This window comes from Pelobates fuscus, chromosome 4, assembly GCF_036172605.1.
Source record: "Pelobates fuscus isolate aPelFus1 chromosome 4, aPelFus1.pri, whole genome shotgun sequence".
In the NCBI taxonomy this organism is placed as follows: Eukaryota; Metazoa; Chordata; class Amphibia; order Anura; family Pelobatidae; genus Pelobates; species Pelobates fuscus.
Window position 1 is genome coordinate 46,929,583 of NC_086320.1, and position 17,115 is coordinate 46,946,697.

The following is a 17,115-nucleotide window of genomic DNA, read 5'->3' on the forward strand; positions in this document are numbered from 1 at the left end:
ACAGTATATGAAGAATATTTTTTTAATTAATATTTTTGTTTCTTTAAAACACATTTTTGTATATATTCATAAGAATGTTATATGACTATTATTGAATTCAGAATGTTGAGTTTGAAAGGATTCAGCAAGGTACCAATGTGTGTTTTGATTACACATTCTAATAACGTTATCATTGTTAGAATAAACATAACAACATAACCGCTGAATGCAACCTAGCAACCATATCAAGTACTCCAATCTCTAGTTTCTTTTATTGAGAATCATAGAATTGTCCTCACTATGCCAAGTTACATTCAAGTGGTGAACATGCTGTTGAATGATTTTTTTTTTTTCATATTCAATGAACATCTGGTACTCCAGATATCAAATATTATAATATTATGAAAAAAATTACAAAACTGATGTTTACCAAAGTAATCTCTGCCAATATTATTTTTTCTTCTACCTTACCCTAGTAATAAGGTGACGGACATTTCCCTAATATTGAATTCCTCACTGTTCTGTTTAGTATAATGGACACTATAACAGGAGTCAGATAATGACACTTGACATTTCTCTGTCAATGTACGTAAATACATAACAAGCAAAACAATGGCACATGCAGAAAAAAAACTGAAAAATACATCTATCTAACCTGCATTATCAAGTCATACTGTGACCCGCGGCCACATGATTGCACAGTCTTTTGATTGGAATATCACACAAGTTATATTTCTTTAGAAAATTGCAGTCTTTTTATTAACAGATCTGGCAAAAAAACGAAAATAAAAGCCTTGCTCTTCTGAGCACTAATTAACACTTGTTACTGCCAATAGTTGAGTGGCCTACCCTCTGTCAATAGTACAAAGCACAGAAATTTAAGCACAGAACTTTTTCAAATCATTTTTTTTCTCCTTTAGAATACAGTATTTTCAACAGGCTCTTGTTGAGCAAAATGCAATCTCACTCACTGATTGTCCTTCTGCCACAGGGAAATTTTATAGCAGCCTTGTGCTGTTTATTGCCAACAGGTGAGCAAGTATCTGGGTGATCCAGAAGTCCTGGACTGGATTAATCACCTGCAGTGCTGCATGTAAACTGTGGAGTGGAGCACTGGACCTCCATGTATTTTGAATGCTCCACCTCAGGTACCCATATTAAATCACAGAGTTGCTGTGACTTAAACAAACATTCTTCCTGGGGCTGTTAGATCACATATTGCAATAATTTTTAAGAAATATAGACCCCCATCAATAACATTGCCCTGGTTTCTGTCACAATACATACATAACAAAAACATTAAGGTTTGTTGACATAGACTTTCTTTAACCGCATTTATATTATGGGTGACAGTTACTAAGGTGAGAATTCAAAGTAAATGTTGGGACACAGTAGCTGAACAGGAAGCATACCTGACTATAAAGTTTTTCCAATTTAGCTATTTTGCCATTGCATTTGCAATTCACTTTTAATTCTCACATTAGTAAACGAACACACATGCATTTTAAAGGAGCATTTTAATTATACTAACCTCTACAGCCTGCTGTATAGTGCTTGGGTTGATCCTCCAAGCAATATTATGTCATGTACAGTGGGTCACCTATACAAACTATATATTGTTTTTTCAGCAGTACAAATTCAAAATATATGATTATTATATCTGTGGCTAAACCCACCTCGCCACGTGTGCTTGGAGGGGGCTGCTTGCCCGCCTCTTGTCTTCTGACTATGGCCCGGGAAGATGTGGCCCTTTAATTACAAGATTTGGGCATAATGTATTTTGGTGTGCTGCTGCTGGCCCTTTAACATCTCACAGAAAGGGTTTGTACTTTTAAATTGGCACTTCGAATGCCGTCGAAGTGCCGAAGTAGTCGAAGTGGCCGCCATTCGACAAACAAACACGTGGCGGCGGCCATCTTGGTTCATTCCATGCGGTCAACGGTATGTGTAGCCAAATTCATTGAAATTAAATCGGCTACACAGTTCCGCGAACACCGCTGAGCCTTACCTTCTCCCACGGTGATTTTTTTTTAAGCCTGAAATAGACCGACCGCACAGCCCAAATCTATGGAACTGTTTTGGGCATGAAAATGTGCTTGCGGTTCGTCCTAAAGGACTTCCATATAGCTTTTTAACCCCTGAACCGATTGCCCTGATTTTTGAGTATGTGTTTATCTCTCGCATGCTGATTATGAAAATGTATGTTTTATGTTTGTGACATGTATATTTTAGTAGTTATAAATATTGTGTAAAAAACTGTATTCCTCTGCCGGTGATAATGAGATTACCCATTGTGTTCACAGGCAGAGGGGAGGATTTTGTGTGGGAGTGTCTTTGTGTATTGTACGGATTGATTGGTTGTTCTGTAATACCCTGTGGGCTGTACTGTGGTTGTGGATTGGGAATAAAAGAGACTGTAGGTGCCAGGACAGTCAGATTCTGCTTAAGCCTCAAACCAAAGTGTCGTCTCGTTATTGGGGGAATTGGATTGTATGCTGACTGCCAGGAGTATGGTTTTCTTGTTCGGCTGTTTCCAGGATTCGTAGAGTTTGCAGTTCAGGAGATTAGTGCTTACAGTTGCTGCCTGTGCATCTGGAAAGGGGAATATCGCCTAAACGGTTTTTAACCTCTGGTGAGCAAACCAGTCCATTACAATATCTACATATCATGGAATGTCACACATATATACAGCCATAGGAAAAATAAAGAACACTTTTTTTTTAATTCTATGGTTTTACATATATAATAACAATCATGTGTTCCTTAGCAGGTCTTAAAATTAGGTAAATACAACCTCTGATGAACAACAACACATGACATACTATACCGTGTCATCATTTATTTTACAAAAATAAAACCAAAATAGCCATGTGTGAAAAACAGAATATACCTTATGATTCAATAGCTCATAGAACCACCTTTAACAGCAATAACTTGAAACAATAATTTTTTGTATGACTTTATCAGTCTCTCACATCATTGTGAAGGCATTTTGGCCCTCTCTGCTTTGCAACATTGCATCAGTTCATTGAGGTTTGCTGGCATTTGATTATGCACAGCTCTCTTAAGGTTCCACTACAGCATTTCAATTAGGTTGAGGTCTGGACATTAACTGGGCAATTTTCTTTTTCAGGCATTCTTCTGTAGATTTTATGGTGTGCTTGGGTCATTGTCCTGTTGAATGACACAATTTCTGCCAATTAGCTGTCGGACAGATAGCCTAAAATGTGACTCTAGAAAGATTTGGTATACAGAGGAGTTTATGGTCGACTCAATGAATTCAAGGTTCCAAGGTCCTGTGGCTGCAAAACAAGCCCAACTCATCACCTCTCCAAAATTGGTCTTGATAGTTGGTATGCCGTGTTTGTGCTGATATGCTTTGTATGTTTTATTCCAAATGTGGTGCTGTGTATTATGGCCAAACATCTCCACTTTGGTCTTGTCTGACATTGTTCCAGAATCTTGTAGCTTGTTCAGATGCAACTTTGCAAACCTAAACCATGCGGCCATGTTCTTTTAAGAGAGAAGAGGCTTTCAATTCAGTCTTTTTCTAATTGTACTGTCATGAACTTTAACATTTAACATGCCAGCTCAGGCCTATAGAGTCTAAGATGTAAGATGTTTTTTTTTTGTTTTGTTTTTTTAAATTTTCTGAGCTTTGCACTGTCTGAATTTGGGGTGAACTTGCTGGGAGGTCCACCCCTGGGGAGATTGGCAACCATCTTGAATCTTTTCCACTGAATAATCTTTCTCACTGTAGAATGATGAACATTAGGCTGTCAGAGAAGGACCTGCCAAAGTTGGGGTACATTGACATTGTGTCAGGGTTATGCAATGCATGATCATATGCTGTAACTAAACCCCCATTATTTATGCCTAGATTAGGTGTTTTAAAAAAACAAAAAAACTAATACAATCTGTGAGCTTTGAAGTTGCTGTTTAGTGGATGAATGAGTGTGCTGGATCTTGTATATTGTATAAATTGGCCCCATTAACACCCCATTTATGCATGTACAGATGAGCAGCCCCTTGGTTTAATAACATTATAGTAAAAAACTTTGAAAATAATAGGGCCTGTATTTTTTTTTTACTCGAATCGATAGACAAAATGTTTGTGGTTCTATCAATTACATTGGGTATGCTTTTAAAAATAACCAGAAACAGAAAATAATTTGCATTATAGGTAAATGGCGTTCTCCTTGCAAGATTACCCATTTTTGTCCTGCATAATTTAGAAGTAAAGAGTATGATGAGAATGAGTTGTAATGTACACCTAAGCGATAAAAAAAAAAACAATACAAACTGGTCATAAAGCATACTCATGAAATTAAAGTGTGTTTATAAGCTTCTTAATTTTGGATTTTTAAATTAAAACTTTGAACGCACAAATAAGAAAGAACAGTACAACTCTCCCTTACAATGATGCTCTTTTTGTCATTAAAATACTGTTCTAATCCTTTATTTCAACATTAATAGGCTATACAATGTAGTTGGATGATTACTTTAGCTTTCTAAAACTATACAAAGTAATTAATGAAAGAAAAAATGCCTTTTAGTATTATTGCTTTATTATTGTCAGTGTTTTTTTTTTGTCTTCAAGCAAAATAATTTTTAATTATATAATACCTCACATAGTGATACAACACAGATGATGTAAATGCAGATATGGTGGATACCGTCTGGTCTGATGTGATATAGGTAGGGACTAGGTTCACTTTCAAATCAACTTTCAAATAGCAATATCTGGCAGCCAGCTATCATAAAGAGGGCTTCAAAAATCAATTGAAGCCAGCATCATCTGACTTTTTATTTTCAGAGGACGTTTCTAACAGCACTATTCTTGAACTAACACAATCTTACAATTTTCAAAAAGAATTTCATGTAAAAGTTGGTCTATGAGTTCAAAATATGTGAACTGGTGGCACTAATGAAATAAATTAATGTATTATTTAGACTACTAAACAATTTTGTAGGCCAAACCATAACTTGTTAACTTGGACTTCAATTTAGAAAGCATATATCTCAGTTTCTTAAAATCTGAATGTGACGAGACCAATCTCGCCACATTGCATTGGAGGAGCCTGGTTGCCCGCCTCTTGCCCTGTGACTATGGACCCTGGGAGATGTGGCCCGTTCAATTCAGTATGATAGGAGTTATGTATTTTTGTATCCTTTTGTGTTTTACTGGTAACATGTGCTCAATGGAGTCTGCCTCTATCCCTGGATATAATTTGATTATTTTCCCCATTGTCTCCAGGATAGAGGGCTCTGTAAAACCGGTGTGGGACAGATAGCCATGCTGCCAGCCAGGCCCCAAAATATACTTTACTAACTTCTGAACCCCTGGTCTGATTCTTGCCATTTTTTGATATGTTGTTCCCCTGAATGGATTGATTGTGAATATATAATTTTTTGTGAATGTGATGTATATTTTAGAAGTTATGAATATGCTGTAAAAACTGTATTTTTCCTGCCTGTGATAAATTACATTAACCCATTGTGTTCAGTAATTATATCACATGCAGAGGGGAGGATTTTATGTGTTTGTGCTGGGTGTGTTTTATGTTTTACTGTACGGGATTGGTTACATGTTGTCCCTCCCTGTGGGATGTCCTCTTGCATGGGGACTTGCATAAAAGTCTGTGAGTGTTAATTAAAACAGACCACTGCTTGACCCTCAACATGGAGCTTTGTCTTGTTCTTGGGGGGATTTACTGTATGCTGTTAGAGACTGATTGCCAGGAGTGTAAGCTGATTGTCTGCTTTTCCTGTTCGTCTGCTAGCAGCTATTTGTGAGGTTCCAGTTCGATAGTTGGAGTGCTATTTTGTATCCAGTTTGGGAGTTTGATGTTCTGCAGTAGCTGTGCCTTTGTATGTGAAAGGGGAATATCGCCTAAACTGATTTTAACCCCTTGTGTGCTGAAACGGTCCGTTACACTGAAATTCTCATTCTTGAAAAGAACTTACATTTTTCAAGCAGAAAACTAGATGCCCTTTACTTTTGGTCATAACTGGAAGGATTTGTGGATAATATAAAAAAAAGATGTTTAATGGTAATGAGCTTATGACACAAGATAAGCCATAAGATACAAATAAAGCTGCTTTATTAACCTGGCAGGTGATTTTGCATGCTTTAATAAATATATAGCTTGTATTGTACAGACTGCACTGCTTACAAAATGCATTTATTCTGTGTCTATGCAATCAGTAGCAACTTTTTAAGGTATTTCTGCTTGTTAGCAAAATTTGCCAGAAAGTGATTCATGCCTATAATACTCATTATATAAAATGCGTTGACATGGTGAAGAAGTTCGTTTGTTGTTTGGTCTAACATTAGAATGGAGAAAAAATGGGATCTAATTGACTTTAACTATGGTATGACAATTGGTGCCAGATATGGGGACTCTGATATCTCAGAAACTGCCAATCTCCCGCCATTGTCCCATGTGACTTTGTTGGGTATTACTTTTGTAATTTGTTACTTTATGCCTTTATATACTAGTATACACTATACTAGGAGTGCTTCCTTTTCAAAACTGTTATATTCATAAGCTGAAAGAGTCATAGACATAGTTGCAATATTTATAAAGTCTCCTTGCCTTAAAGTCGGTAATGCTGTAAAGCAGGCTGAGAAGCATATTGTGAATTGTAGCTACAGTAAATGCTGTTTACCCATGAGGTTCGAATTATTTCACAATGTATTTTGAAGTGTACAGTGTGCTACCCAGTTTCAACACATAAAGTAACACTTTTACAATTTGTTTCTGCTCAGAGGAAAGCCATTGATATTACTCAGAGCTGAATGAACTTGTTTGCACTTCAAGACAGATGTCTGAACAAAATAAGGAAAAAATAGCCTACCTATATTAGGGTCCGTAAAATCACTATTTCAAATAATAGTTTAAAAATGAACAACTTCTAGACCAATAAACCATGTCCAAAAGAAGAAAAGGGAAAATCACAGACCTCTGTAACAAAAGGAATCTATGCGTACTTTGTGAAATATTTAAGTTTTATCAATTTCTAACTCACTGCACATTGAAAAGCCAAGCTTTTTACGGTGAACATTAAATTGCATTTTTTTGTTTCCAGTTTATCCATGAGTTCTTTATAATTTATTTAACATTTTCATTAGCAGCCTACCTTAAGAGCACTACAGAATAAAGAAAATAAATGGTAAAAATTCAATGAAGCAATGTTCTATTAAAGAAACACAACATAAACGAGGTAAAACACTGTAATTTGTATTTAATGGATTTTTTTTTTTGCAACACAAGGTCTTATTTTAGATCACTCTGTGTAGTTTTAGAGTTTAGTAACAATATTGTTCCCTAATGCACCATCATGTAATGTGTTCTGTAGGTGGGTTTTAATTTACATGCAGTGCCGAATTTACGTCATCAAAAATTGTAATTCATAAATCCATTAAATTTATTCAAAATAGGTAATTATTGTTTTATTGTTTTCTTATACTTGTTTTTTCATATAAGGGGAAATGGGTATCAGCAAGAATTCAGATTTGACTTGAGTGCATATCTTCTTCTTATTATTATTTTATTATTTAAATAGCGCCGGCAAAATTATGTAGCGCTGTACAATGGGTGGACTAACAGACACGTAATTGTAACCAGATAAATGGACGCACAAGAAGAGAGGGGTTGAGGGCCCTGCTCAATGAGCTTACATGCTAGAGGGAGTAGGAAATAGTGACACAAAGGGTAAAAGTAGCAGTAATGAATTAGGTTGCTATAAAGGTATTTACTGCGGGCTTAGTAGGTTATTTTTGACAGTTGCAGGCAGTAGATTTTACTACAAATGATTGTACTATAAATTTATGAGTGAAGTATTGTGTGTTAAGGCTTTATTAAAAGTTCACTGTACAAGCCATAATTTGCAAAAAAAGACTGCCTTTTTGGGAAACTTCTTGGGGAGCTTAGCTTCTCTCTCTCATATTGTAAATAAATCTTTACAAATGCAGAAAGAGAAGTCCTGCGCTCACTCCCATCACTGGGCGGCAGCAATGACTACAGTACACATCAGCCCCAATATATAGTTTTACTTTTACCTGCGCTCTCTCCATAATCCCTATGTATTTTTAAATTGGCAGGTGGGCTCATCCTCTCATGGCCATTGGAGGTAACTAAAAAATCAAACTCAATTTGTTTAAAAATACATAGGGATTAAGGAGAGAGTGCAGGTAACTTGTTTTTCTTTGGTCTTTACTATATATTGGGGCTGATGTGTACTGTAGTCATTGTAGCCGCCCAGTGATGGGAGTGAGCGCAGGACTTATCTTTCTGCATTTGTATCCATTTTTTGTATTACTCAGCCTTGTTACAATGCAGCCGACCATCCAATGTGTTCCCTATTAAGGGTTAATAATATATAGGGGTGTATATATAAAACACCCCTTTCTGTCTTATTCAAGATTTTTGCCAGAGGCTCAAGGAAGCAAGGTGAATGGTTAGAGTTAGGACCCACCTAGGGGGGTCTGCCTTGACGTTGGCAGGTTGGCTCATCCTCTCATGGCCATTGGAGGTAACTAAAAAACCTCCATTTGTTTTAAAAATACATAGGGATGAAGGAGAGAGCGCAGGTAACTTGTTTTTCTTTGGTTTTTAAAATAAATCTTTACGTTTAGTAAAACTCCTTCTTTTCAATAATGCGTATGCCCTCCTTTTCAACAATATGTATACTTGTGTTCATTTTATAAACTTCGGACTCTATTTTTTACTTATTATTCTCACAAAGGCACAGTAAATGATATTTCCCCTCCTTTCCCCTACACTTCACTGTAAGCGTTGTAGGTCAAACTTTCTAATTAAACATTGGTTCAGGATCTGTCATTTAAACGGAAGGGTTAAAATGACAGATCCTGAACCCAGACCGCTTCATTGACATTGCCATGAAGGGGTCTGGGTGACATTAGTGGTCATTTAAGATCAAAGTAGCCAAATCAACTATGATTCCAGTTTGGCTACTCTCTATTTGAAAATCCATTCAATGTTATCCTGTATTTATGTGCTAGCTATGCAACCCATCTTTTAAATAGTATGCTGTTGTTTTTTTCAACTAAAAGAACTTGGTTGAGAAGGGGCTATATTTCTTTATACTTTCTATAATACTTTAAACTGCAAAAGTTATGTTTGAATGAAACTTCCCCCTTCCTAACTGTGAAAGTGACATGGCATCTTGTGTGACCTCATTAAGTCATAAACGTATAAAATAATACATTAAATATGAAATAATAAATTAGTAAACCCATTATGATGTTTTTAATATGTACTGCATTTAAACAGTGACATTTTTGCATATACTACATTAATGCAGTGTCCCACAAGACGAGTGTTATGAAATACATCTATAAAAACACATTTGATATTTAACTGTGCTAGGAAAACTTGATGTATCTCTCTGTTTAATGACCTTGCTCTAAATCAAGAAGGTCTGTTGAATGCTACTGTTTCTTGCCATTCTTACACCACACATTCTCTAAGCAACATGAAGTCCAGGTAGAAAGAAGCCTCTAGTAGCCTTTTATTACAGTCTACTTTTAGGTAGACCTTTTTGCCAGTAATGACCCCGACAGGGTACTCCCACTGTCACCAATGCCGTATTTACCACATAGCTAACAAGACATTTGTATTGGGTGGCACTTTCAAGGGGGGTGGAAATAAATGCCCTGGGAAATGCCTTATTAGCCTGGTGTCATGAGAGTCCCTATGAGGTGGTGGCCATATCTACTGTTCATGTGTATCTGCACGTCCATGTTAAAAAAATAACATAAAAACATAACCACTGAGAATCATGGAGATCTGATAAGTAAACTTCAACCTATTCTTTACAAATCGGATTTGACATTTAGATAAAGCCAAAGAATGTATTCAAGTCACAATTACATAATGGTGTGATCAGCAGTTTTATGGAAAGCATGAAGTCTAATAATTGCTTTATGTGGTCACTTAACTTACAAGGAAAAGAAGGGCATACATTAGGACTACAAGGACTAGATGAGGCCTGTGTTGGAAACACTGGTTCTTCACTGAATTCTCACATTAAAGAATTATTATTATTATTGGTATTTATATGGCGCCAACTAATTCCGCAGCACTTTACAATATTATAAAAGGGAGGAAAATTTACAATAAATGAGACAATTACACAGTGACAAAGGAACAACAGGTAGATGAAGACCCTGCTCAAACAAGCTTACAGTGTAAAAGAGGTGGGGCACAAAAACACAACGGAGCAACAAGGGTGACAGCCACCAAACAAGATGGAAAAGTAGCAACACTCCTCTATGAAAAGCATTCCTTTTTTTCGGAAGGGAATGCTCCTATATGCACTACTAAAAAAAATCCAGTTTGAATCATATTGGGATGTTCAAAAGAAACATTAATTAAATATGTTTAAATCTCCTTTCTCACTGAATGACCAGGAGTCTTTTCTTTTTGGTACCACATGGTAGATTACCATTCTATATAAAGTCAAGAACCTTTATGAGAGCTATCCAAGAACTGTTGGTGCTTTTTTGAGGAATAGATTGTTCTACTATGTCTAATAACAATATACTAAGAGTATATAGATTATGGCAGCATGAAACCAAAATACATCATGGATTGTCACCATAAATTGGCCTAGAGGTAGGCCACTTGTGTCCACCATGCATTTAATTATAGCTTGTGTCTGCTCCTATGTGTGGTTCCTTACCATAGCCCTGCACTGTTTCCTTCATAAGGCTCATCCAGTCAGTTCTCTGCTGGTAATCTTATTTACTGGATGTGGGGTTTGCAAAGAGATGAGGTGGGGTCAAATCTATAGATGAAGTCTATGCCATGTCATCTTTAAACTTCATCAGCTATCACTGAATAAACTCTGTGCCGAAAATACATCCAATTTCTCAAAATACAAATAGTAATTGATGTAAATGTGTTAACGTGTTAACTTTTCAAGATTTTTTAGTTTCTTAGCTTAAACGGGAACTTTCACTTCTATGGAATTTACAACATTGAATAAAACAGTGAAATAACTTGTTTTAACCTTTTTTCATGCAATGCGCCAATTTGTTTTAAATGTATATTAAATAGCTTTAGCTATTAAAATTAAAAATATCTGCATTTAGGATGGTTTTTTTTCATGCAGTCCTTAGATGGTGAGTTAGGTATTGAAGCAGAAATGATTTTCATAGAGGTGTGTTGTTAATGGAATTCATGTTTCTACACTTTTTAATAGAGGCAGTGCATTTTTTAATATGCAGAAATTCTGATTTAATCTCACATGTCAGATAAAGGAATGGCATACAGATGTATACATACATATATTGACTAATAAAATTGCAAAGCAATGGAAATTTGAATTTAACCCATGGATTCACAACTTTCTTATCCTTTTCTCTAGCACCAGTCTTCACCTTGCACATAGATATATACATTTCTGTCACAGCTAATTTTGTCCATCTGCATCTCTGCAGAGAAACTATAGTTGGTGGCTTAGCTACTTGAGTAGAATGGTTGCATGTCAGATCTGAAGTCTGGCAACCAGCGAGAGTTGAGAAAGCTGCAGTACCAAACATTCTATCTTGTTCTTGACAAATATTCACAAGCAGAAGATTATTATTTTTTTATTTATCCCATTTTATATGTCATAAAATGGTATTTCAGCTTTTGTGCGATAATTTCAGAACCTTTATAATCTCATTTTTGTCTCCCCATTATACTAGTAAAACAAAATACAGTAAAATAAATAAATGAAATATCAAAATTCTGTAATTTGCGTAATTTATTTTTGATACATTTACCTGAAGAAATCTATATATTAATTTTTTGTTTTATCTCAAAAAGGAAACTCCAGAACCCTGGAGCTTGCTAAAATGTTTTACAAAGAGTGTGCCCTCTTTTTTTTATTTTTCATAAAAAGTTGTAGATTTAAAAAAAAAAAAAATTGCCTTCCACGACTTTCAAGCAGACAAGTCCTGTTACTTCCTGGTTTGTTTAGCTCAGTTGCGCTAAACTCAAAAGGCAGGTAATTGCCCAGAGCACCTGCAAAGATTTCTCATTGAACTGGATTGGGAAGTCTGTGATTGGACAGCCACAGAAAATCTGTGCTGGGTTAGAATGGGAGAGCTTGCGAAGCCAGCAGCCAAGAGAGCAACAAGATGGCCTGATACTACATGGTGGAAAGGAACCAATTCCAATGAAATATCATATATACACATACACCTGTTGTATGTGAGGAGAAAAAGCATAATTGTGTGCATGAATGTTTTTATTTGGGGTATAGCTACCGAACAGTGATTTCTATTTAGGATTTTAATTTTATTTGGACAGTGGAGTCACCCTTTAACTTGATATGCAAGCTGTGTATCCCATGTTTCAAATATATATTTACCTATTTTTTTTAATAATTTTGTTTCAGGTATCGTATCATATCATTGAGGTGTCTGGTATATACCTTTATGTGCCTTCCTCAAGGACTGGTGCAGTGGTCAGACCAGGATGCGAACGTTGGTCTCCCAGGTGTAAGGCAATGACATTACCACTAAGCTAACCTAAGTTGTTGCTGAAGAGTTAAAAATTACAGTGGTTATCTGACAAAAATAAATGTATCTAAAAATCTTTACAAATGGCACATAAACATACTGTTACAGAATTAGTATGCATTTAACTAAGTTCTTTAGAAAGCTATAGAAAAATGACATTATGTGTAAATAGCCATACTAATTATATTTTGAAATAACAAATACAATCGCTACCACACGAAAATGGGAATTTTAATATGCCTTCACACTTTTGATTCTTTTTCTACAATGTGGTAATGTGTTACTACAAATATATTGAAATGCAAATGATATGTTATAATGTTTGTTTCAAAACATGAACATGATTTATTGGAGATAACTTCATCTGCCATATAAAGTAGGCTCAGAACAAATATTATTTACAAACTGAAAATGTGGTGAAAACATTTTGCCTTCCTTCAGAGTCATTTTGAAAAGGTCAAGGCAATTCATCACTGCTTTTCAATATACAGAACAGACATGGAATTAATATTCTCTTGATGTACTTTTTTCTTTGACACATGTAAAGGGAAAATAATGGAAAATTATTATTTTTTAAATGCTATAACAGGAGGAGAATATATAAATAGTATATATATATATATATATATATATATATATAAAAAAATTCCTTGTTCCCCGCACTCACTGTTCCCAGTCTTGTACTCGCCTTGCTACCTCCAGTCAATTCATATATTCCAAAAAGAGGGCAGTCGAAGGACTTGATAAGTTTCAACTATGTGCTTTTATTCTGCTTCCAAATATCATACAATGTTGACGTTTCAGTCCACCTGTACGTTTTTCAAGACAATTCACAAAGGTGGAGCAAGCGTTTAAATACTGTGCTACAATTTTCTAATTAAAGAGTGAAACAGGTGCTAAACGAAATCCTGTGATATCTGACGTTTACATTTTTGAAATACTTCACGAGAATCCATTAACCATGGACTAAAAGATATAGAAAAAGACTATTTACAAGATACAAAGGATGGGTGTGAGGGTCCATGGAGTCAGCAGAAAATAAAAGAAAATAGAAAAACCCAGTGGTACATATAAGTTAATAATGAGAGACCCCGTGGAATCCCACACACATCATAGAAGGATATACTCACCAGAAGCCGATGCGTGTGGTTAATATGAGATAGTTAGATTAAGACAAGATAGATTGTAGCAATAATGTATTCACACTCCTTCATTAGTAATTAGAGCTGCAACATAGTCATATGCGAGTAACAAAGTAAAAAAGTAAAAAATATAATGAAAGGGAACCAACACAGCAGGTATGAGCCTACCCAACATGAATAAAGATTCAGAATACACATATGGTAACACACTAATTAACATCAGAATTCAAGTACATCATAGTATCTGCATGGAAGCACCACAACAGCGGTTAGAAAAAATTACAAAAATATATAAAAAAAAAAAATACAACAAATGATATACAAAAAAATCATTCTTACCGTGCTTCCGTAACTAAGAATAGATTAACATCTAGGAGGGAAACAATAAAGTGGATTTTCAATATACACAAGACCGCATGGGCACATAATACGGCACACCACATGCGTTGGGGTGCATGTTATTCTGTGCCTAATCTTATACCCCTTGCCAATCCTCAGATGGAAAAAAAGATTTCCCTGTTGTCATATCATTGCAGGCTGTACATTTTAGGCAACAAAAGCATCCCAGGTTATCTTTAGTTGTGTCTTGACTTAATAGTGCATATTGATCCATGTGCACTAAATGATCCCACAAGTTCTTTCCCCTCTTATAACTCATAATTGGCATGTGTTGAAACAGGGTGGGTATTGAGATGTCCTTTCTAAGTATATCCCAGTTCTTTCTGATCCTCGTTGTCATCTCTCCTGATTTTGGATGTAAGGCTTGTGATTTTGACCAGTAATATATACACTGTCGAAGGTACATAAAGACCCAGCACACCCACCAGGACGCCCAATATTGTCGGCCATTAGAGCCCATTTTCAACTTTATTTTGAAAATTCATTGAGTGCTATCTTCATTTTGTACCTACAATATATATATATATATATATATATATATATATATATATATATATATATATATATGTGTGTGTGTGTGGAGGGTTTGGTCCAACATTTAGCATGCAGAGACTGTACACTAGCCGGAAGGAAGAAGGCTGAACCATGATGAGTGTAAAAGCCACAGTCTGAAAAACAGAGCATCTACAAGTACATCATGATAAAGGCTCCTAAAGATGATCTCCTAAGGGAATGCCTGAGACATGTAGCACATAGTAGCTGAGTGTAAGATGCTATGAGGGAAAGTATGCACTTAGAGGTACTACCAAGTTCCTGGGATTGTGTACCAAAATATTTGCACAGAATATGGGCTGGACCTGCCTAAATGCAGAAGGGAGATACCACAGGGGTAGTTGAGAATAACAGGTCTAAGACAGAAAAGACAGAAAAGCAAGTACTGGCCAATAAAACTGATATCGTGGTGGTAGACAAAGAACAGAAGACTGCAGTGGTGGTGGATGTTGCAATACCCAGTGACCATAACATTAGCTAGAAGAAACATTAGGTGGACAAATATTAAGAGCTACAGGAATAAAAAGAAGGGGAGATACAGTGCTAACTCCAAAGGCAGCAGAATAAGGTCTGTTACTTGGATACCCTAATAACCCAAGAGGGACAAGGTTAAAAATACAGAAAAAAAAACAGACTGCACTAAATAAGAAATACTAGATAATCTTAAATAGATATATGTATACACAATATTATATGTAAAAATATTGAGATATAACAATATTATTATTGTTATATCTCAATATTTTTACATATAATATTGTGTATACATATATCTATTTAAGATTATCTAGTATTTCTTATTTGGCGCAGTCTGTTTTTTTTCTGTAAATATCAAGAGCTTTTTAGCTCTTGATAAAAGTCCAGTGGGACTGAAACGTCGACACTCTGTATCCAAAGATTTGATCCTTAAATAAAAAGCACTATTTGAAATACATTTTGAGTCCTTTGAGTGCTCTCCATCAAGAAATCATACATATTTAAGCCGGGGATTGCACCAAGGCAACAACAAGACCGGGGACTGTGAGTGCGGGACACATGGATTTGTGTATATATACATAATATTGCAAGTCAGAATATCAGGAGACAGATATATTCTAACCTGTCAAGGTTGGGGGGAGCGGCTTACGGTTCTTGTCAGCGGGTGTTATTTGCTGGTGTCCTTGTTTTAATTCAACTGTATCACAAAAAAAGTATATGATGGGAGTGGTATCAATGAGACAGAAGCAAGAGGGACTGAAACTGAAATCTAATGTACGTCTAAAACATTATATATGGTTAGGTCCATCACTACGAAACACATTCAATGTGTGGTTTTCTACTCTCCATAGTATTGTGGTTCTGTTTTTGTGACTTTAATAATTGATTTCTTTCAATGATATAGGTAAGGCATGTCTACTAATTTCCTTGTGCATGCACAGACTCGATCCTGCTTATTTGATTTATCAAACAATTCGTTTTTTTTTTTGCATTTGGGATGCTGCTTTTCCAAAGCTCTAAGCAGAACTTTCTTACACAGACACCTGTTCACATGAGCCAATTTCCCTTTGCTTTTACCCACTATCTGAAACTTAAACACATATTTGGTTAAAAGAGTAGGGAGAAGGTAATATAGGTGGTTATTGACAGGTTTAGTAACCTGTATATCACATCTCAAAGCAATAGAAGAACAGAGGAACAATACCCTTTTTTAAATGTTACAAGGACTCAGATCCTACCCACAGGTCAGTTCTGCAGGCCTCTTCACTTACACCTGTAGCCACAGTCTGTCCATAAGTAGTTAAGAAAACCAAGTGGGAGTTGGTCTTTTAAGTGATAATTTTAATGATGTGTGATGTAGTTTGGATCATCATTTACTGTCCACTCCTGCCTGCTACCTCACTTGCTGACTATTGACCTATCCAACACACTACTACATTCCCTCCTTCCCCTCTGGCAAACTGCATTGAGTATCATTTGGTCAAAGTGCATTGTTGTTGGAGATGAAATGGAGAAGGGCTGTAAACCCCAAAGACCTGATCAAGGATTAACAGATGATTATTTTGCTGTTTTTTAAAATTGTTGTGATATGTCAGACAACATTCTCATGTCATGTGTACACATGGAAAGTGATAAGGACTAAATATCATCAAAATGGAGTTTACAGTTTTGTATTCTGAAATAGGATTGGGTCGATATCACTGAAGTAATGTGTTTAATCCAGAACACCAAGATATCTGCAACATATACATACTAGTTTTTTATTGTGTTGTTGTTATTATTATAAAATGCATTTATTTATCATTAGGGGATAAGACACAATAAGGTTTCAAAACTCCTAAGCATATGCAAATATGTTTTTGTTTTGAAATCAATACAAAACATGTAACACTTTGCCGGGAGTTTTAGGGTAAAATGACTGAGAAAAAATTATTGTGATGGACAAGTTTTTTTTTCACGTAAATGTGTAGTTCCCTTTCTGTTTTTATTTATATCTTACTGGTTTTATATCGTGCCATCACCTGTTTA